Source organism: Ahaetulla prasina, chromosome 2, assembly GCF_028640845.1.
Source record: "Ahaetulla prasina isolate Xishuangbanna chromosome 2, ASM2864084v1, whole genome shotgun sequence".
NCBI classification, from domain to species: Eukaryota; Metazoa; Chordata; class Lepidosauria; order Squamata; family Colubridae; genus Ahaetulla; species Ahaetulla prasina.
Window position 1 is genome coordinate 265,820,458 of NC_080540.1, and position 23,265 is coordinate 265,843,722.

The 23,265-nt window shown below is 38.1% G+C and overlaps 1 protein-coding gene across 1 annotated transcript in view; it reads left to right on the forward strand.

The window, feature by feature from the left end:
- The window catches only part of EDIL3 (EGF like repeats and discoidin domains 3), a 290,594-nt gene that overhangs the window by 144,431 nt on the left and 122,898 nt on the right, over nucleotides 1–23,265 (forward strand). The gene's annotated exons all lie outside the window — the stretch shown is intronic.

Sequence of the window (23,265 nt, forward strand, 5' to 3'; positions counted from 1 at the left end):
GGATTTTAGTGGGGGGTTCTTTTTGGATTGGTAATCTTATTTCTTTGGAATCCATTGGACAGCTACGCAGCTCACCAGCTCAAATCCCCCTGCAACACAGACTAAACTGAGCACAACCAAGCCCCCACCCAAACAGGACACACCCCCATCCAATCAGAGCACAAAAAAACCCCCATCCAATCAGAGCACAGCCAAACTCCCACCCAATCAGTTCAAACCCTCACTAGCAGTTAAAAGGAAGAAACAGCTGCGATCACACATTGCTCCCAGAAGCCCGAAGCTGAAGCCTGAAGATGACAAATGAGACTTACAATTTTACAAGCCAAACAGCAGCAGTGCAGCTCACCAGCTCAAATCCCCTGCAGCACAGATTAGACTGAGCACAACCAAGCCCCCACCAACACAGGACACACCCCAGCCAATCAGAGCACAAAAAAACCCCCATCCAATCAGAGCACAGCCAAACTCCCACCCAATCAGTTCAAACCCTCACTAGCAGTTAAAAGGAAGAAACAGCTGCGATCACACATTGCTCCCAGAAGCCCGAAGCTGAAGCCTGAAGATGACAAATGAGACTTCGTCGAAACGTCGCCAAGACACTTCCAATTTTACACGGGAGAAAACCCGAACAACCAAAGACCTACATACAAACACCCGTGAAAACCTCAGAATATATATATATATATATAGGTCTTTGGTTGTTCGGGTTTTCTCCCGTGTAGCACGACCACGAACACGAACACGAACACGAAGCCAAACAGCAGCAGTGCAGCTCACCAGCTCAAATCCCCCTGCAGCACGACCACGACCACGAACACGAACACGAAGCCAAACAGCAGCAGTGCAGCTCACCAGCTCAAATCCCCCTGCAGCACAGATTAGACTGAGCACAACCAAGCCCCCACCAACACAGGACACACCCCCAGCCAATCAGAGCACAAAAAAACCCCCATCTAATCAGAGCACAGCCAAGCTCCCACCCAATCAGTTCAAACCCCCACTAGCAGTTAAAAGGAAGAAACAGCTGCGATGTTCTGGGAACATTGCTCCCAGAAACACGAAGCTGAAGCCTGAAGATGACGAATGAGACTTCGTCAAACGTCGCCAAGACACTTCCAATTTTACACAGGAGAAAACCCGAACAACCAAAGACCTGGATACAAACACCGTAAAACCTCAGAAAACAAATATATATATATATATATATATATATATATATATATATATATATATATATATATATATATATATATGTATGTATGTATGTATGTATGTATGTATGTATGTATGTATGTAAAGGTAAAGGTTCCACTCGCACATATGTGCTAGTCGTTGCCAACTCTAGGGGGCTGTGCTCATCTCTGTTTCAAAGCCAAAGAGCCAGCGCTGTCCGAAGACGTCTCCGTGGTCATGTGGCCAGCATGACTGAACACCAAAGGAGCACAGAATGCTGTTACCTTCCCACCAAAGGTGGTCCCTATTTTTTCTACTTGCTTTTTACATGCTTTCGAAACTGCTAGGTGGGCAAAAGCTGGGACAAGTAACGGGACCTCACCCCATTACACGGCAGCACTAGGGATTCGAACCACCGAGCTGCCAATCTTTCGATTGACAAGCTCAACATCCTAGCCCCTGAGCCACCACATCCATACACACACACACACACACACACACACACACACACACACACACACACAATAGATACCTTATGAAATTTTGTTCTATCACACATACTTAAACTCCCCACTCCTATCAAAATACTAGTGTAATAATGGTGTCATAATTCAACCTTCATAATTTATATTTACATTCAAAAGTAATATTATTTCACCACAAATGACCCAACACTAAAAATGGAAAAGAATGATAATTATCATCTCAGTCTTCCTGGATCTGGGTCTTTCCTATTTAACATTTTTACAAATTGTTAAAATATCTGATTAAAAATGACAAAAACATCCATAAATTCCATATGTATCTCTATATTTGCCTAGTGCAATTGTTCTTAGAGTAAACACATGCTAGTCTATGATTTGCAGGTCCAACATCAACACTCAATATTTTACATGGCTGTCTGGTCCTTGGTCCCATATTAGGCTCATGGTCATTGGTGACAATCTTAAGCCCCTGCATTATATTTAATTTTCAATTCCCTGAAATGCCTTTACAGGGTAATCTGGAGCATGATAGATGAGAGTTGCCCTTTTAAATTGTTAAAGATGATGCTACTTTGGATACTCTTGGATCCCAGTGAAATTTTTAAGTGAAAGTTTGTAGCAAATCACTTTTGCTGTCAAATCAGTTTGCATCTAAATACAAGAAAGCAAAAGTAAGAACTGAAAAATTTGCATCCAGGGAAGGCAGTTGGCTCAGCAAAGCTTTTTAAATCAAAATGTTAATTTATTTCATAGACTGCTATTTGAATTTCTAGGAAATGTTTATCTCTACTGCTTCTTTTTGCTCTGAGATACAACTAGATGTTATTATTTTGAAAGTAAAGGGCTTTAATGTTCTTCTAAAGTAGTTTTTATATTTATTTGCCAGATTGTACTGACATTTAAACTCTTAGAGTTTCCATAGAATAGATAATCTGTATTTAGAGAACACAGTTGTTTAATTGTTGAACAAAAGTATCAATTTTTTAAATACAGTGACTGTAATGAATATTTAAAAAGCTGCTTTAATATCAGAGTTGTATGCCAAATGTTTTTATTGCTTTCTGTATGTGCATGAATCAGAACTACTCTTATTGATATTAAACAATCCTGCAAATTTTAATTAGTATACTATTCATCTGCTTGGCAGAATCATTTACATATCATGAACCAGGATTGATTGATTAATTTATTTTCAAGTAAATGCTTTATTTAGCTATTTACTTACTAATTTGGAACAAACTTTCATAAAGCTGTAGACATACCTAATCCCCCTTTGTGCCTTTTGTGGTTTTGCATAAATTTCCAAATTCAGTTTGAGTTTCTGTAATTCTGATGTGCTGCTAATGGCACTACCACGGCAGTCCAACCAAAGAAAAAAACATCAGTTTAACATTTACTTCTATAAAATTCAGCAGCGAAATGAAAGGGAGAAAGAGTCATTGTCAAGTCTGCTCCTGAATTAGTGACCTTTACAACCAGGGTGTCACTTCAGTCCAATGTTCTCTTTGTTTTATAGTGTAACATTGTTATTATGCAGACTTTTCTTTGGAGCATTTTCTTAATTACATTAGCTTGCTTATCTAGCTCCACCAAATGCAGGAGCAGATATTATCACACCTTGAAAATACCCTTTGCTTTTGCACAATGCCTTCAATATGTGCCTAGAAGGGAAGTAGAGAAGGGGATTGAGACAGTGGTGGGATTCAAGTATTTTAACAACTGGTTCTCTTCCCTAATGATTCCTTCCAAACTGCTGTTGATTCCTTCCAACAACCAGTTTGCCAAACTGCTCAGAAAGTTAACAACCGGTTCTCCCGAAGTGGTGCAAACTGGCTGAATCCCACCACTGGATTGAGAAACATATGACTACCAGGTCTGAAGAACATAAAATAAATGTTTCTGTATATTATATATTACAAGCGCACTTAACAAGGTTCAAACATCTCACCTGAAATTAAATTGCATCAGAGGGCAGGACGATGGATGGAAACTAGTCAAGGAGCAAAACAACCTGGTATTAAGGAGAAACTTCCTAACAGTGAGGACAATTAACCAGTGGAACAGCTTGCCTTCAGAAGTTCTGGGTGCTACATAGTTGGAGGTTTTTAAGAAGAGACTGGATAGTAACTGGTATAGAGTTTCCTGCTTGAGCAGAGAGCTGAACTAGATAGAAGTCCTTCAAGGTCCCTTACAGTCTATTCTATTCTGATTGAAATATATGAGTAAGAAAATTGTATCTAACAATTATGAAGAAGATATAATTTAATATATACTTTTAATTCATGCAGGAAAAGAAAAAATGACATTTAAAAAAAATCTAAAGGTTCTTAACATTGAGAATCAGTCAGAATCCTGCACTTTTTAAACTGTTATCAGTTTAGCAATGATTTCTATGCAACACAAGTATGAGCTAACATGGCTTCAAGGTATTACATTATGTTGTCAGTGACAAAAGAGATATTAAAGCTAAATGGAATAAACTATTTTAAGAAAGAAGAAATATTAAAATAGAACCAAATGGATTCCACCCTTTCCTTGTTCTTCTGGTTATTAAACTTAGTCTCTTTTGTCACTGACAATATGTCCACTTCAATACAAATGAGTTTCCCCCTTTAATATAGTAACTCCTGTATATTCCTTTCTTACAGTTAGTGCTTTGTCTGAGGTGGGGTGGGTAGTTGATGTTCCAAACAATCAATTTTGGCTTCAGCCAGTAGCGGTTTCCCATTTCTGAAAGGGACTGGTTCAATTGGATTTTCTGCAGAATTGCTTGCTTGGTTTCTGCTTCATCCTCTAAAATTTTTGTAAAAAGTATCTGGTAAAAAATGTAAGCCACTTGTTTACTAATTAAGGCTGAAATCCTACTATGTATGCTTGTATGTATCTATGTATGTGTCTGTGTTTCTGTGTGTGTGTCTGTGGGTCTGTGGGTATCAGTATCAGTCCTCGGAAAAAGCCCCTGTTGTGACTCCAGTCCCCGAACCTGGCCCCATGCCCAGAAGTGACTTGGAGCCGGGCCTGCTGCCAGAAAATGACTTGGACAGTGAGGGAGAAGGGCCATCAGGACTTACCTCGGGACACCGGCTTCCCTGGTTCAGCTCCAGGAGACAGAAGCAGGCCAGGTGGAATAAATAAAAAGGCCTCCTTCCCCTGACTCTTCCCCCCCCAGGCCACGCCTGCAGACCCAGCTGACGGCAATCAGGCTTGGTTTTGTAGGCAGGAGAGGAGGGAACAACAGAAGCAAGGGTGGGGCAGCCCTAGGAAGTGCTGAATCATGGAGCCACACCCCACAGGATATAAAAGGCAGCCAGAGCGGCTGTGTCTCTTCGTAACAGGCAAATCCACTGATTGACTAGAGCTGAAGTTTGTGACTCACCAGCATCGTGGAAGATAATGAGGGCTCTTGGCAGATGCTGGCTCTTTTGTCGCCAGAGCTGATAGTGCCGGCTAATTAAGCCATCATTCGGACGGAGGCGGAGGAGGACAGAACAGCCCCCCTCTGCCAATCCTTTCTCTGCCTATCTCAAATATGAGAGTAATACAAACTGAGACAGTATGCTGGCTCATACACTGCCCACATTAGCAAGGTCTATGCCAGATGTTGAGGAACCACATATTTCTGTAATCTAAAAACAAATTTTGGACTCCATTAATAAATCTCTATTCATGCAACAATGCAATAATAAATGATTAACAGACTTGCATTATAGAATGTCTTGTTCAAATACGGAATTGAAAATTGATAGCTAAAGGTAACAAAACTGATGATGATGGAGGTATTCATGAAAACAAATGGAATGCTTAGTGAATGGTGGGGTGGAAAAATGTATGGAGAAATTTCAAAATGATCAAATGCTGGTAGAAAGATAGAGTGTAAAGTACACGTTCAGTTGAGAGAAATGTAAAAGTTATCAACATGGCTATGTATGAATCTGCCTCTGCCCACTTTGTTACAGAGACATGAGAGTTGAGGAAGCACACAAAAAAAGGAAGCTGAATGCTTTATTTAACATAATTCTCACCTACTGACCACTTGTTCAGCGACTATTTAAAGTTACAACAGTACTGAAAAGGATATTTACAGCTGCTCCTTGCAGCTATAGCCATTGTAGCATCTCCATGGTCACATGATCACAATTTGGTCATTTAGAGCTCAATTCCATCATGCACATTCAGTGGGAAGCAGCAAATCCTGGTCATTTGACATCAGACCTAATGTCTATAAGTGATTCACTTAAAGACCATGGCCAGAACTAATGTAAGGTGGTGCTGTCATATGATGTGTCAGTTTAGGAATGCATCTCTTAGAGAGAGAATTTCCATTTCCTATTGTGATGAGTAAGTGAGGACTATTTGTATTGTAAAACAAGAAGAGAATGGTTAAGTTCAAGAATTAATAGGTAACCTTTCAGAAAAAAGTATGTTGAGATGATTTTGTCCTATAGAATGAATTTAAGTTCACAATGATTAATGTTCAAAACACAAAACAAATTATAGAACAAGAATGAATATATTGAAAGAAAGGAGAGGACTGAGAATGTCGATGGAGTGGATGAGATCCTCAGAATTGGTTTATAAGTAGCTAAAGATGACCACTTCTAAACATTCAGAAGCATATATTTGAAATTAAGATAGGAAATCACTACTAATAATCAATTCATGTTAACTTAGAGTAGCAAAAGAAGTTGGTGAACAGTTTAAAAATTGAAAGTACCTGATGGATGTTGTGAAGAGAAAAATAAATTCATAAATATTGATGATAAGGAGTTAGGGATATTATACAGGTTTTAGTATCTGTGTTCAACCTATTTGCTTGGGTGATTTTCTGTATTTCTCTATTTTATGTGTTAGCACACACAGTTAAAGTAATGGTCATTTTTTTAAAAAATCGCAAAACATAGGAGCAAAACAAATACTCAAATTTTTGTGGTAAGATTATGCATAAGATTTTCTCAAATCAAAATTCAGATATGAATCAAGCTTATTTGAAAATGTTGAGAAGATGCTTGAATCAAAGTTTGGCTTTGAAGGAAAATTTTCAGTCTGTAGACTTCTGGTCATCCAGGACAATTTCTGTCAAAGCTTTCTATATAAGAAACTCCAGAGGGAAAAGAAGGTAATTTTGTGACCAATAGATCTAGCTTCTATTCACCGTGATTTTTTTTATTATATCTGCCCCATTTCAGGAAGAAATATTGAAGTAATATTTCTCAGTACTCTTTTCTAACTCTTTCTCTCCCCAGAGTTTTAGTGAAGTCTTTGGAATCTTGGAGAATATAATAGTGGTTATATTCTTGCTTGGAAAATGATGGATGTTTAAGAGACTTTCTACTGCAGCCATAATAAGTTGTATATCTCTCTGTATCTATATTGCCTTTTCTCTGGTTTGGTAGTAAATGAACTGAAAAGAAAGAAATGAAAAGTTTGTCCTCTATTCAGCCTAAGTTTTTCATTATTGCATTGATCATTTGAAAGCTTCAAATTTCTCATGTAGAGACTTACCTGTGCTGAATACAATTTCTAAACAAATTACACTATCACTATCCCACATTTCTCTCCTTGCTTCTAATCACGGAAAGATGCCTAATCCACTAAAAACATTGCAAATGTCCTAAAAGGTTCCCTACTTATTAACCAATAATATCTTTTATTATTTGAACTGTGTATTTTAATGGCTTTTGTTAAAACAACTATTCTTTTGTTTACTGATGGTGGATTTTTTCATGTTATGGTACTCTTATTCATTCAGCTACCAAAAGAATATGCATTATTAAGAAAACAAAAAATAAATAAAAGGTATATACAATTATTTATTTATTATTAACATATGATAAGAACATGACAGAAGAGAAGTAAATATATACACACAATCCATGTAATTATATTCAAAATTTATATGGGGCTATGACTGTGGCCTCATAACCAGATGGCCTCATAACCATGCTCAAACCCCAAAATATATCATGTGAATTTGTCAAAAATGGAATGGAATGGAAAGATTTATACTCCTTGCAGACAGCTGACCCTGATGACACAGATAAACCTCCAGGTGACCTTAACGATTTGCTAAAAGAATACAAATGGACAGCTGTCTGCAAGGAGTATAAATCAGTGGTGAAATCTGAACCGGTTTACTACCGGTTTGCTGCATGTGCATGCGCGCTGCATGTGTGCATGCACAATGCACACTATGTAACAAATGCGTGCTGCATGTGTGCATGCACAATGCACACTATGTATCACACTATGTATCAACTATTTAGTGTGCACATGCGCAGTGCACACTAAAAGGAGGCATAGGGTAAATAGAACAGCGCTCAGGGGAGTGATCAGCTCTGGCATGCGATCTTATTTTTTACTTTTAAAAGCATTTTTTTACAACCTATTTGGCCGAACAGGCTGAAAAAAAATGCTTTTAAAAGTAAAAAAAAAGGCTCTGACGATCAGGCTGCTCAGCTGGGATCGTCAGAGCTTTTTTTAACTTTTAAAAGCATTTTTTAAAAAGAAGCAGCAAGTGGGGAAGCTGGTGACTGGGCATAGGGTGGGCATAGGTGGGGAGGGGGGCAGGGATTTTTGCTACCGGTTCTCTGAACCACCCACCACCATTGCTACCGGATTGTGTGATCTGGTCCGAACTGCGAGCATTTTACCCCTGGTATAAATCCTTCCATTCCCAACCATCTAGTCACAGCTGAAGAAGCTTCTTGGATGAGAAGCAAAACATGTTCAAAGAAGAACCAGAAAGTCCAGTTGCCTCCTGAAAAAAAGCACCTTTGGTACAACTATGACCTGGATGACTGATGCAAAAATCTCCATAGACATTCCATTTTCTGTTCTGGTGAATCTTTAGCACAATGTATTTGAGAAACTGAATACCTGCAGAAAAGTAGATATTCAGTATCAGAAAAAGAACCATTGACTATCACTGCAAAATTGTATGCAGCATCATTCTCCTGAAAGCTCCCAAGAGTGGCCAAGAATGGGTTGATTCATCTGTTTCCTGTTGAGACTGAGCTGTCAATTTCTTTTGGGCCACGCCTCCGACCCCTTCCTCTTTGCCCCAATTTTGGCTTGGTCTTAACCTGAAGAGATGTTTCAAGTGATTCCTAGCCATTTGTAGGATTTTGGACAGTGAGATTGTGAGTGGGGACCTTTGAACAGAAGCTTTTTTTTTTTAATTTGAATTTATATCCCGCCCTTCTCCGAAGACTCAGGGTGGCTTACATTGTATTAAGCAATGGTATTCATCCATTTGTATATTATATACAAAGTCAACTTTTATTGCCCCCAACAATCTGGGTCCTCATTTTACCTACCTTATAAAGGATGGAAGGCTGAGTCAACCTTGGGTCTGGTGGGACTTGAACTTGCAGTAATTGCAAGCAGCTGTGTTAATAACAGACTGCTTAGTCTGTTGAGCCGCCAGAGGCCCTTGCCTTTGGAAGCTGCTTGTCAGCCCGTGGGAGCTCAGATTGCCGGTTTCATTCAGTGGGAGCGATCAGAGGCCATTTTAAAATCCAGGCAACTGTGGGCTCGCAGTTGCCTTAACAGATCGTGGCGTGCCAGGGACCCGACAAGATCGTCGGCCTTTCCCCCTTTGTAATCTGGAATCTGGGCTGAAGACCTTTTTACAGCATTATAGTTGATATGAAGTATACTATTACTAACACTGTAATCTGCAGAGACCTGTATTCCAATTAAAATACTTAAATACATCAATAGTCAGTAACCACACAAGTACAGTATGTGTTAAGAGTTTATATAAGACATATAGTTGCTGGGAGTTGGGCAGCATATAAATGTAATAATGAAACTGAAGCCACAAAAACAGCATTATAATATTTGAAAAACAAGAATATTTATCCTTCAGTGAAACCCTCTACTCCTTTAAGTCAGACCAATTATTTTATTAAAGCTTCTGCCCATTCAGCAGCCAACTAAAACGCTGGGGGTCCAACCTACTTAGTGTTTAAACCTGTTTTTTATTCTATGGATAAGTCTTTCAATTGTTTTCCCAATAACGTATTCCATAGACAGAAATTCACGGCACTGTTCTCATTTTTCATTAAAATGAGTGTTGATAAAACTTGATAAATTTTGAAACATTCTTGAATAGTTAGTTGAAACAGCAGTCCGGGGGACAGCTATGAATCAATAGCTTAATTTAATTCCCATGTGCATACATGCATATGCATAACTTAGGTGTTTTGCTAGCTTCTTTAACCAGATATGTATTCTATGCATTTATCACAGAAACCTGTCAGACCTATTTCCCTCAGCTTGTGTAAGGCCAAATGGAGATGTGAGACATATGCATTGTCGATAGCATTTCCTCAACATTTGGCTCCTAGTAAAGCTTTTCATACACATACTATTAGGTCAGCATAGAAGCTTGGTTGTATTTGGAAAGCCCATCAGGCAGTATTTCCAACTGCAGAAAATACAATTATTTCAGGTCTGCAACACCTTTGATAGAAATCATATTAACAAGTAAACTGACGGTCTGCTGACATGTCTTTAAGAATAACATCTTTAAGCTCATATGTTGCAGAGAAGCTTCTGCAAAAGCTGAAAGCTTTATGACATCTGAAATACTTCCTGCACACAATTGATTTTTAAGTGCAAAATCCTATATTCAGGTTACCCATAGAATTAAATATAGACAGTTAAGGTGTTGATCATTAAGATCCTTGATATGTTTAATTGAAGAATCTTTCAAAAGAAGGATTATAAAGAGACAAAAATACAGAGGAGCAGGGGTGGGCTTCAAAAACTTTAGAAAGGGGTTCTCTGCCTAGTTTCTGGGTAGGCTTGGCTATGTTGGGCATGGCCTAGTTGACCTCTTGCACCATAGCAGTGGGGGGATGTTTTTGCTTGAGCCTCCAGGAGAATGAAAATTGTGTCCCCAGGCTCCGGAGGCTCTCTGGTTTCCAGCCTTTCCAAACTTCCAGTAGGCCCATTTTTTGCCATCCCTGAGCCTCTCTGCATGCCCTGCACTTACTTGCATCCAGAACGTGGCATGTGGGGACTCCTGGGAGGGGTGGGGTGGGATGGGTGGAACCAGCCAGGAGTGGATTTGGTGTTTTTTTTTTAATTTGCATTTATATCCCGCCCTTCTCCGAAGACTCAAGGCGGCTTACACTATGTCAAGCACTATGTCAAGGGTTCTCCGAACTGCACAGAATCTTAGCTAAAGGTTCTCCCAAACCCCTGTGAATTCCCAGCAACCCATCCCTGTGGAGGAGACATGACACATCAGGAAAAATGTACTATGAAAATGTGTCTGTGAGAGGGGGGAGGGGAGAAAGAAAGAGAGAGAGAGAGAGAAAGAGGGAGAGAGGGAGAGAGGGAGAGAGGGAGAGGGAGGGAACAGAAGCAGCTTAGAAAAATGTAGTTTTATGTAAACATGCAATTACTGAGCTTCCTACCTAAATGAATTCACAGTTGGAGATTCAGTGAAGTTGAATAGTTGTCATTACTACATCCCAATATTTTGTTTGATGTTAAACTTTCATGAGACTGGTTTTGGAAATAAGGTACTGTACTATTGAGGAAGAGAGAGGATTTATTTGATATCAGGGGAGATAAGATAATTGCAAGCCTTCAGGGATTTTACTACCTGTTCAGAAGAAGAAATTGAAAAACCTAATGGGATAATCCATTGTATTTTGTGGTAAAAAAAAGAAATAGAGAGACAAAAAAGTAACAAAGATTATGAATTAATAAAGAAATGTTTAAAAAATATATGAGCACAATATAATCATAACTCTTAAGATTAGAAAGCGATGATAATGGATATATTTAAATATTAAATATGCACAATATTAGGGAAATTTTTGATTCAAGATGAACTCATTAAAATGCTTCATTACTCAACCTACATGCGACCATATTGACCAGATGTCACAGTATGCCTGGAAATCATTGGATAGGCAAGAAAACCTTTCAAAGTAAAAGCCTACAAAAAAGATTCTTGGATATTGTCTAGCTGGGGCATTCCTACAGCTAGGGTACAAAAGCTCATTTGAAGCTCTTTATCAATCTGATATTCCAAGCAAATGTCACAATGAAAAAGTGAATTCTATACATTTAAGGTTGGCTGAAATCCCAGTTCATCTTAGTATCATAGACTAGAAGTAAGAACAAATTGCAAATGTATGCAAACAGTCTAGCTACCCTATTTTGTTATCTAAAGATGGCTATTCAAATGAAATAGTATAAAAATTGAATTAATAATAATAATAATAATAATAATAATAATAATAATAATAATAATAATAATAATAATAATAATAATAATAGATAAGAATGGCATACTAAAACTGTTCTTTTTTTAGTCATAGAGTTGTCAGAAGTGGAAATCTGATTTTCCTATCTAATTTTCCAATTGTGGGGAAATTACTGTACATAATTGTACATTGTACTGTACATAATTGCCAGGTTAGTTTACACTCATTTAGATTGATACTCCCATTCAATCCCTATATCTAGATCAGAACAAACACATGCACCACTCAATTCAGCTAGCAAAAATATAGCTTGGCATTCATGTATTAAACATCAGCAGACATTAAAAAACAGTTAAGCACAGGCAAATGAGATACAAGGCAGGCAAAAGTAAGAGAAATGCAAAGAACAAGCAAGAATTCACATTATCTGTATTTATCTATTAGAAATAACAGGATGGTCCCTCTATTCTGTGCCATGAAAAAAAAGATGTTTAGGAATGATGTATCCAACACCCGTAAGATTATCTATAGTTCTGGATATAGAGTTATATCCGAAGACTCACTGGTACGCAAAGTGGAGAGAAAATGTTTGCAAGGCAAAAAGAAAACATTTTTTTGAATCTTCTTTTAAGAATAAATAATCAGAAAGCATGGTAATATAACAACGGAGATGCTGCAACAGCCACAACTTTTCAAATAAAAGTATACTAGACATAATGTAAATTTCAATTCCACAGGCATAATGAACTATGCATTTTTTGCACATTCTTTAAGTTAGTGGACTTTAGGTACCTTAATTCAAAAATCATTGCAATTTAAAGCATTTTGGTTAACTTGAGGAGGCAAAGAAATAAACCCAATAACAGTTTTAGTAGTATACAAGAATATGCTTGAAAATGCCCAAATTGAAATAGAGTACCAAGTCCTTACTTATTTTTGCAAATATTTTGATGCTTATAATTCATACAATGTTGATGCTAAAGTCTATTACTTTTACCAGATGTCTTATCGGATCTACCTGGTTTGAGAATTCAGCATTATTAAAAGTTCCACAAAATTGAAATGAGAAAGTGACATTGTGGTGGGTCTTTTCATATTTGGCAGCAAGTAATTCTTGTACAAATTTTGATTGCCACAGTATCACATGTGCTAGAGCAAGCCATCAAAACTAGTCTATTAGAATACTGCCCTGATAGTATCTCTAAAAAGTAAGGCAAAAGAATCCATGTGGATTTAATCCACTAGCCATTGCTGACTGACTATAGAGACTCATTTCCATTTCAAGGCCATTGAGCCAGTATTGTTTGAGGACATTCCATGGTCATGTGGCCAGCATGACAGCTGTTACTTCCCCACCAAAGTGATGCCTATTTATCTACTGACATTTGCATACTTTCAAATTGCTAGATTGCTGAAGCTGGGGTGAGAATGGGGGTTCACCCTATCATGTGGAGCTTGGGTTTTGAATTTGGGCTGCTGATTTTCTAGCTGACAAGCCCAGTGTGTTAAACATTGAGCTACCACACCACCCCAACTCTAAAATGTTAAATTGTTGTGTGGGCATCTATTCCCACCATTTTGCTTTGTGTGTGTTTTCAAGTTAATTGGATAGTCTGGGATGAAACAATTATAATATGTATCAAAGCCAAGAAGTTCAAAGTTCTGAACCATTGTGAGGACTGGCAACATTCTTTATTATGTCTTGGTCCTACAAACCCTCCTCAGATAAAAATAGTCTAGTGGTGGGATTCAGCCAGTTTGCACCACTTCGGGAGAACCAGTTGTTAACTGTCTGAACAGTTTGGCTAACTGGTTGTTGGAAGAAATCATTAGAGCAGAGAACCAGTTGTTACATTACTTGAATCCCACCACTGAAATAGTTCCACCATACATACAATGTATGTATGTATCTGAATTTCCTCTATCCAGTATTCAAATATGCCATCATTTAAAAAGAAAGAAATTGGCATAGCACAAGACTGTGGATAAGTGTTTCCTTTTATATATATATGTAGGTCTTTGGTTATTCGGGTTTTCTCCTGCATAAAATTGGAAGTGTCTTGGCGACGTTTCGACGAAATCCCATTCATCATTATATCAGGCTAGGTGTTTACAGCTTAGTGCTTCTAGGAGAAATTTCTCCTAGAAGCACTAAGCTGTAAACACCTAGCCTGATGATGACGACTGGGATTTCATCGAAACGTCGCCAAGACACTTCCAATTTTACGCGGGAGAAAACCCAAATAGCCAAAGACCTACATACAAACACCCGTGAAAACCTCAGAAAACAAATATATATATATACACATACACACACACACACACACACACACATACACACACACACATACATATATACATACACACATATACATATACATATACATATACATAAAAATAACTTAAAAAGTTATAAAGGAATCAAAGTCCATTGAAAATAAGTCACATATTTCTATAACAAGTACAGTAGGATCCATGTAAGATCAATCAATAGATTTTTAGCAGCTGCACAGGAAGTGGGAAGCAATTTGGTTCAAATGAAAGATTAAATATAGGGCCTCTGTTGGATAGAAAACATTTGCCCATAAACCATACATTCATAGAGACAGAAGGAACATAAAACCAAGTGAGAAAAAATATGGCAGAAAGACAGCATTGTAATAGCACCATATGATAGCAATGGCCTATTTATCATGTGTCAATCATTTTTCTAAAGTATAAAATAACATAGAAGAAATATTGAATTGAATACTTTATTTGAGCAAGTGTGATTAGACATATAAAGGATCCTGAATTTCAGAAAAACTACATAACTAGATTCATACTTTTGGCTCTTTGATCCACTTTGCTTGATTCAGGATTAATGTAACATGAATTTTGGCAGTGTGGATTATAATCTAGGGTTATGTTTTAACATTTGTGAAGAATTACATTGTGCAACAAACCAGAATGGAAACAAGTCATATCATAGCAGTCTGTATTAATTAAGCAAATATTCAGCTACAGAAACTACTATAGAAACAATAAAGGAAAAACGAGGAGAAAAAAACTGGTATAAAAGAACTAACTGGTTATTGGGAAGCAAAAATAATTAGATAGTGGTTAAACCGTATGTCAAACCACATGCACTGCCAGATAACACTATTCAACATCGAATACCTTTTGAAGTCAAACAATGTTGAGTATCAGTTGCAAAATGTTGCAAAGAATATCAAGTTTAACTGAATTTAATCTGCCATTTTCAGTACAAGTGAGACTAAAAGGAAGTCTTTATCAATTCTGTTTCTTTTCAATTACAAAGTGACAATGCATGACCATGAGCCTTAAACAGCTTGTCATCAGCAAATACCTTCCCAGTTCTTTAGCTGAAATGCAAAATCATGGGTTGAACATTTCTACACTGTTTTCCATTTCGCTGAAATCACAGTTTATTCAAATAAAAAAGGTACAGAACAATTGCAGCCTTTTATAAATATATCCTTTCTTTTGATGTAGCCAGAAGAGGCTACATCATGGATATCAACATGCTTTATTGAATGCATAAAATATGATAAGCATTTAACCAACACAAAGTCAAGTCAGTTATATTTCTCTATAATGAATATAAAAATGTTGCAATCATACTATGTCAATATATTATCTTTTAAAAATACCAATCTGTTAATTTAGTAGAGGACAGAATATCCACTGCTTTGAAATTTAGTCATGATTGGTACATATAAAATATGAGAAATCGGAAAACTCAAATCTATAATATAGTGAATTTTGCCATTATTTATATTGTATGAATATTATAGCACTGCCCTTTTATTCTTTAAATATATGTCTTCCTTTCCTTGGGACCCATCTTGTTGTATGAGTCCAATTAGTTCTTTGTTTGATGTGATTTTACCCACAACAGTATGACTTCACTGGCATCATCTGGTTGACTAATAAAGGAGTTTACACCAGGGTGGCTGTAGTGTAGAACTACTGATTTGATAATTACTGTACTGACAATGTAGTTTAGGAATATTGCCCATTATAACTGTGTTGCTGAGATATGGCCAGGATAGGATACATGGCAGGAGTACCCTGCCTGATCAGTGGAACAGCTTGATTCCAGAAGTTGTGGATGCTTTATTACTGAAGATTTTCAAGAGGAGATTGGACAGCCATTTGTCTGAAATGGTATAGGGCAGTGATGGCGAACCTTTTCGGCACTGAGTGCCGAAAAGGAAGCGTGCACACTTGTCTGGGCCGCAACCCATAAGAGGAGCTGCCAATGGTGCATGTGTGCACCCAAAAATGAACTTCCGGTTTCCAGTGCATGCATGTGCCACAGCCATCTAGTCTTCTGGGTTTCTGGCATGCATGAGGTCGTGACAATCAGCTAACTGACGTGCATGCTCACACAGGAAAGCGGAAGACCAGCTCTTTCAGTTTCTGGCACTGCCACACACAAAAAGGCCAGCTGTTTGTCATTTGTGCATGCACTCCAGAAACCCGGAAGAGGAACGGGCAACACTGCACGTGCGAGGCAACATGGCTCCATGTACCACTTCGGGCTCACCATCACGGGTATAGGGTTCCCTGCTTGAGCAAGAGGCTGGACTAGAAGACCTCCAAGTTCCCTTCCACCTTTGTTATTCTCTTAAAATTTGGGATTAGAGCAGACATAATTTGAAGTTGGTGATAGGAGAAAGAAGGTCTTACAGCAACATCCTTCCAAGGAAATAGGAAATGAGCCCTCTATCTATAATAGCTTAGCAATGTAATAGGTATCATCCTTCCTAAGCAGTATCACAGTGTCAGATTGATAGCATTTTGAATCAAAGGATGATCAAAGGATGAAGCACATCAGTTTATCTCCATGAGATCTTTTCCCTTTCCAAATTGTACATTAGTAAATCAGTGTTTTTCAAACTTGGCACTTTAAGATGAGTGGACTTCGACTCCCAGAATTCCCCAGTCAGCATGGGTGGTTCACACATCTTAAGTGTGAAAAACATTGTGGTAAATTGAGTACAAAAAGACATAAATGCATCTATAAATTTATATGTTTGAGAAATTGCATGTAAAATGTACATTATTATTTTTGCGAGGAAAATATGTGCATACCGTTAAAAATGCTATGATCTTGTGTGTACTTTAAATGTGGCAAGCTACAAGAAAACTGAGGGCTTAAAATATTAGTGTTATATTTTCATTCTTAGTTGTGATTTCATGAAGCACACTCTTTTTTGTAGAAATTTTCTCACTCTACCCGTTATAGATGAAGAGGAGGTGTTCAATCTTTTACAACAAATAAAAGTTTGCAGATTTATTACCTATTACTGAAAATAGCATCAATTTGAAGCTCTGCATAGACAACTTCATTAAGGAAAATTAATTGTGCCATAGTACTGTAATTCAGACTCATTATTGTGTCACTAAGCAGATAACATGGCTAACCAGGATTAATAGAGAGACAATAGCAGAGAGCGGACAGCCTCTGTAGCAATTTGATACTGCATTTTATTTTAAGCAACAAAGCTGTTTCTTGAGAATTCACATTGCAAGGTATATTCTGGAACAGAGATTTTTCACGTTCTGAAGTTCACTATCAGTCCTGTTAAATGTTTCCAACCTGCAGAACTCTTTCTAAACAAAGTAAATCTCTCCTATGGACCTTTTTGGTTTTTTTCAGAGGATTTTGTGTTATTGTGGGAAAGAGGAAAAGAGAGAAAATGAGGGTACATCACAATCATTACTCTGATTTCCTTTTATTCAAAAGATAATGCCAATCAGCTTTCCATTTCTAAGACTTAGAGTTTTAGAGATTCACACTATAAGATTCAGTCTGCATTTTTTCCAAGAAACTTTTTCCATACATATTTTCAAGATTTTTTTTAATGCTATTAGAACCACATTGAAGCCATATTGAAATCAAAACCAGGACTTCAGTAAAATAAAATCAGCTGTCACTAAGTACAATAATAAACTTAAATATGTTCAATTTCTTTAATTAGGGCTCAGTGACTAGAAATCCAAAACCTTGGAAATTGTGTACTGGAGTTGAATCTCCTTCAAAAACGATTCAGAAGTGTTTTCTGCTTTGCCTGCCTGAAAGTACAATCTCTCTCTACTAATCATTAAAGGACTTCAAGTTTTTAGGTTTCATGTGACCCTGAAAAATACTACTGGTTTGAAGTCTTTGAGTGCAGAGAAGAGTAATAAAGATGATTAGGATGAAGCTAAAACATCTTGATTTCAGGAATTGGGTATGTCTAGTTTAATGAAAAGAAAGACTTGAGTGATGTGATAGCAATCTTTCAATATCTAAGGGATTGCCAGAACGAATAGAGGGTCAACCTATTCTCCAAAGCACCTGAAGGCAGAACAAGAAGCAATGGATGAAAACTAATCAAGGAGAGGACCAATTTGGAGTTCTTAGTTTTGTCATAAATATGATACAGAACAATATATTGTAGGATAATCTTATTGGTTCCACACTTTAATTTATCTACTAATACAGAAATAAGGAAACATTTGGAAGCAAGGAATGATAAATGGGAGGAAATATTTTGTCTCTTAATACTCTCTTCCAAATTCTGCTTGTCTCCAATGTCTCCTAATCTGAATTTTCATAATAGAAATCATTTATTTAATTTATTTAATCAATTTATATGACTGCCCACCTCAAAGAAATGACTCTGAATGGCTAACAATATTAAAAGCAAATAAAAATCAAAACGTAAGTAAAACTTAAAACACAGAGAAATGATTAAATTGCCAAACAGCCATTAACCTAGAAATGGTCTCTTTCACCCCTTTGGAGGCCAAAGGTCTAGTACAGAATTGAGTCTTTTCTTTTTGTAAAGTACTTTACTTTACATTTTAAAGTAAATTTTACATTTAAAGTAAATTTTACATTGTAAAGTACTTTACTTTACATTTGTAAATAGACTTTGTATGAGCCATTTCCTGGAGGAATATACTAGTTCAAACTATGAAATAAGATATTTGGGGCTTTTTAAAGTTGAGTAAAGATGAATATATAAAATATTTTTGCTCAAACTTTTATAATTGTATCCATTGAAACAGAATATGGAGGAAATTGTGGTCTTATAATACAGGGGTCACCAACCTTTCAGACCTCAGGGACCACTAAATTCATAATTTTAAATCCCGCAGACCACTAATATGATCTGCCTAATGACCGGCTGGGTGAGCGTGGCTAGGTGGTCATGTGACTGGGTAGGCGTGGCCAACTCAATGTCACTTATGTTGAGGGGTGCCTCACCAGCCACTACTCACCCCTCCCCTCCCAGTCCCTCCTCGCCTCCCCGCCTGGGCTCCTTAGGGCCCCAACAGGAAGCAGTTGTTGGAGCTAAGCAGCCACCATGAGAAAGAGTTGGCAAAACAGCTCAGATCAAGTTGGATCTGACCGAGAAGGAGTCTCAGGAGAAGCACCTCCACTGAGGACTACAAACATAGGCTTTCCAAGCAGAGGCAAGACCTGTGGGGGTGCAAGGCCAAGTTCCAGCGCCTGGAGGCTCAGCAGGCTAAGATGGCCAGCCAGTTCCAGGCCATGATGCAGTCCTACTGGAACAAGGCCCTCCGCCTCTTCACCACCAATGGCACTTCCCTCCAGCCTTCACCCAAAGCCCTTCACCAGGAGGCCAAAGCAGACCCAAGTCGATATTTCTGTCCTACTCTGACCCACACAAAAAGACCCCAAAGGGGGAGAGTCTCTTCAGCAACAAACGTTTACTGCACGTATCTGTCCCAGGGGCCTTAGTTTGAGGACTCCTGATTTAGGACAATATAAAAAATACAAATAATTTTTCTGCGGACCATCAAAATTTTCTTGCGGACCACCAGTTGGTGACCGCTGTTATAATACATCTTCACATAAAACATAGTTCATAGAATCACAGGGATGGAAGGGACCTTGCAGGTTTCTAGTCCAATGAAAGTTAAGCTAAATGATTTGGTACCCTCAAGTGTGATTATTGCTAGCCATTTCGATAGTATTAGAGGGGCTTTTGTTCATGGAACTTTCTGTTGACTGCTAATCATTACATCTTGAGTTAAAAAACATTTCTAAATTTTATTTATTTTATTTATTTATAAGCTAAATTTAGAGACCATACATCTCATTCACAAAGCAACTCTACAAATTACTGTAGCAACTCTGCAAGTTCAGTCTTATTTAATATAAGCTGTTATCTACAATGATATTACAACTTAAACATTTTTTTGGACTATAAAGACACTCTGGACTATAAGATACACCTAGCTTTTGGGGAGGAAAACAAGAAAAAAAAATCTGCTTCTGCCTCTGCCTCCCAGCAGTTTGCCTCCTTGCAGCAAACATTAAATAGCCTGGTCAGCTTCAGCACAGCCTGATTTAGCATGAGTAGCTGATTGACAGTTGGATCTGCCTCCCGGAATACCGCCTATCAGCTGTTCCAGGCTGCAGGGATCACCACCACCCATCGCAATCATAGCTGTCCATTGCCACTGCCGCCTATTGCCATCTCTGTGCACCCCATTTTGGGCCTCCGTATGTCCTGTTTTCTGCTTCTGCATTCCCCATTTTCCGCCCATTCCAGGTGGCAGGGATAGGCAGCACCGGAGATTCTGCCTGGAAGAGGCTGAAAATGGGTGCATGGAGGCCAAAAATGAGAAACACGGAGACCCAAAATGGGATGCATGGAGGCTGAAAATGGGGCATGCGGAGATGATGATGATGATAATGATGATGATGATGATGATGATGATGATTATTATTATTATTTCATACTTTTATACCGCCCTTCTCCGAAGACTCAGGGCGGTGTACAACCAATAAAACGACAAAAATCCTAACAAATTAAAATACTATATCAAGTTTAAAAAACTGATTCAATCGCTGTACACTTAAAATATTAGCTAAAATTTTTATCAAAACTAAAACCCTAATAAAACCCTATTAAAACCCACTAAAAAACCCCCATACTAAAATCCATCAGGCCAGCCCCGCTTGGTGAAAAAAGAAAGTCTTGAGCTCACATTTAAAGGTCCGGAGATCAGGGAGGAGACGGAGTCCCACCAGCAGCTCATTCCATAGAGCCGGGGCCCCCACAGAGAACGCTCTTCCCCTGGGGGCCGCCAGCCGACATTGAGTAGCCGACGGCACTCTAAGAAGACCATCCCTGTGAGCGCGCACTGGACGTACCGCACAATGGGAGATAACTGTCGGCAGCAGGCGGTCCCATAAATATCCCGGTCCAATGCCATGGAGCGCTTTAAAGGTGATAACCAACACCTTGAAGTGCACCCGGAAGACCACCGGCAACCAATGCAGCCTGCGCAGGAGAGATGTTACATGGGAGCTACGAGGAGCTCCCTCAATCCCCCACACGGCCGCATTCTGCACCAGTTGGAGCCTCCGGGTACTCCTCAAGGGGAGCCCCATGGAGATGGCAACAGATGGCAGTGGTGATGGGTGGTGATGGTGGCGATGGATGGTGATGATCCCCGCAGCCTGGAACAGCTGAAAGGTGGTATTCCAGGAGGCAGATCCAGCCACCAATAAGTTGCTCCTGCTAAATTAGGCTGTGCTGAAGCTGACCAGGCTGTTTGTTGTTTGCTGCAAGGAGGCAAATTGCTAGGAGGCAGAGGCCAAAGGGTGGGGGCCAGTTAGTGGGCGGGGTTTTGACAACATTAGTTGTATAAGCCGCACAGACATTTCTACCCACTTTGGGGGCAGGAGGAAATGCAACTTATACATCGAAAAATATGGTAACTGATTTCAGGAAAAATGTAAATCTTTCCTGATTTGATCGAGGTCAAGATTGGCATATGCAATTCCTACAGGTTTCCCTTCCTCCTTCCAATGGTCTTGTGTGTTGAGAAGATAATGGTTAAGTCCAATGGAGTGACAGAGGATTTTGTCCTACTGAGTTTTTGAAAAACCATTATGTTGAGAGTTGCCTGTTACATTACTAATTGTTGCCTTCTAAACATTCTTGAAACTTACATGCACCCTTTTCTTGTCAGAAAATGCCTACTTGATCAAATTAAATCATGCAGAGTTGCAAACATGCATAGATTCCAAGTTCAAGGGTATTTTTAATTATTGATGGTCTTTTACACAAAAATAAGCTACCTGACACAGCATATAAGGACAGATGAAGAAAGAAAGAAAAAACCCTGTTGGTTTTGAATGATGTTAGCTTGTGCTTGGTGGTATGATAATGGAAAGACTTTTTTTCTTTTTTCAGAGCAGATTTAAACCTTACGTTAAGAACATATAAGGAAGTGCCCAAGGGTGTAATAATGTATAAGAAGTTATTCTGAATTTATATTCTAAAGTAGTAGATGGAGAATTTTAAAAGAAAGAATAGTGCCACGGATAACTAAACTGTAAGATATGCCTGTGCATTGGGTTTTTGTTTGTTTATTGACTGAGATTTATTTCATCAAATATCAAGCTACACCATGGAACTTTCTCTGTAGTGTTGCTGGTTGGTTTCTATTATTTATTTCCTTTGACAGTGTTTACATTTTACCTAAAGAAAAAATAGTGGTTTTTTTGCACCATATCTGACAGTCTTTGTATTTTAAGCCCAAACTGTTTGACACATTTGGAAATATTTAATCTTCAATTCAGAGTTGCGTATTCCCTGGTGCCCACATATTTATGGGAACTGAGTTCATTGTATTTGTTACCAAAGCTGAGAAGTAACAGTTCCTGCCTTGAAGTCCTTTCTGTAGCCCACAGAGAAAAGAAGCATTTGATTCATTTGCCTAAAAACCATATATATATGTCACTCAGAGATTCCAAAAATTCAGACCAAGTATTATTTTTTTTATTGTATTATTAGTATCTTTCAGTACAGAATGGGATTTCAATTGAATTTCAGCCTCATGCATATCTGAGGCCTCCTAGCACTTATTATTCTCTAGCTATTATCAGTGGAGATGTACTGAGAGCAGGACTCAAAGGAGATGCAGACTGTATAGATCTATTACTTTTACGGTGCAATTAATCTTGTTGACATTACTTATATAAATGTGGATTAAAATGCCTGGAAAGCATCCTGTTGATTTCTATTGCTCATTAATATTGATCAAAGGTGGTTGTTCCCTCTTGTGTTAGAAGCTACTTAAAAATTATGTACAAAAGTGCTACTAAATTATTGATTTTTTTAAAAGAAGAACCTGAAGCCCAATGTGATTTAAACTAAAACTATGAGAATATTTGGAAAACTTTCACAGTACTTAATTAATAATATCAATCAAATTAGAATCATGGGGGCATGTTTCTATATTTTAACTAATATTTGTCATATTTATTATGCATACAATGGAAGTTCACTACTGGTCAAAGTCTACATGTTACAGTTCTATAATCATGTAGAAATTAC